The sequence below is a fragment of the Nannochloropsis gaditana genome, assembly GCF_000240725.1.
Source record: "Nannochloropsis gaditana CCMP526 unplaced genomic scaffold scaffold012, whole genome shotgun sequence".
Taxonomy (NCBI): domain Eukaryota; class Eustigmatophyceae; order Eustigmatales; family Monodopsidaceae; genus Microchloropsis; species Microchloropsis gaditana.
This window is the reverse complement of record NW_005803941.1, coordinates 931-1,849: the sequence shown is the minus strand read 5'-3', so window position 1 is coordinate 1,849 and position 919 is coordinate 931.

Below are 919 nucleotides of genomic sequence, written 5' to 3'. Positions count from 1 at the left end.
CTCCCTCCCTCCCTCCCTCTCCCTCCCTCCATCCCTCCCTCGCTGCCGCAGGCTGGTTCGACGTTACCCCCACGGGTAGGGTGAGCAATCGCTTCTCGCACGATCTGCAAATCGTGGATAAGGAGGTAAGATGAAGGATGGTGGCAAAGGACTGAGGTGGAGGACTATGGGAAAGGACTGAGGTGGAGAATGATGGCAAAAGACTCAGGTGGAGGATGATGGGAAAGGACTCAGGTGGAGGATGATGGGAAAGGACTGAAGTGGAGGATGATGGCAAAAAATCCAGGTGGAGGATGATGGAAAAGGACTGAAGGGGAGGATGATGGAAAAGGACTATAAGGGATCAAAAGGATGATATGACATTTTCGTGTCTTGCGGGTCTGGGGGGGGAGGGACACATGGTGATGAGGAGGGAAGGAGGAAAGAAGGAATGGAGGAAAGGAGGGAGGGAGAAAAAGAGGGAAGGAGGGAAGGAGGGAAGGAGGGAAGGAGAAAAGGAGGGAAGGAGGGAGGGTGCAAGTGCGTGAGGAGGGCAAGCACCCAGTCAGGAGAACCACCAAGACGACGGAACCTCCTTCCCAGTCCCTCACAGCCACCCCTTCCCTCCCCATCACTCCGCAGGTCATGGTGGGCGTCGTTCGGTTCGGCGATATGCTGCTGGCTCTGATCGGGGTGGTGGTGGTAACTGTCTACGCGGTTCCTTCCCTCCTCATCGCGATGGTAAGGAAACCGCTGGGAGGGGGGTTCGGTAGCCGCCCCGCTCTTTAGCGACGCATTCAGCGATCGCTTCCCGGCTCATCATGCACTTCGCAAGGCGGACTGTCGCCTCGGGGGAAAAGAAATGAATGGACAGTGGTTTGTAAGAGTAATACGCAAGATGACGTGGATACTGCCATGGAGACGAGCTCCTCCAAAACCC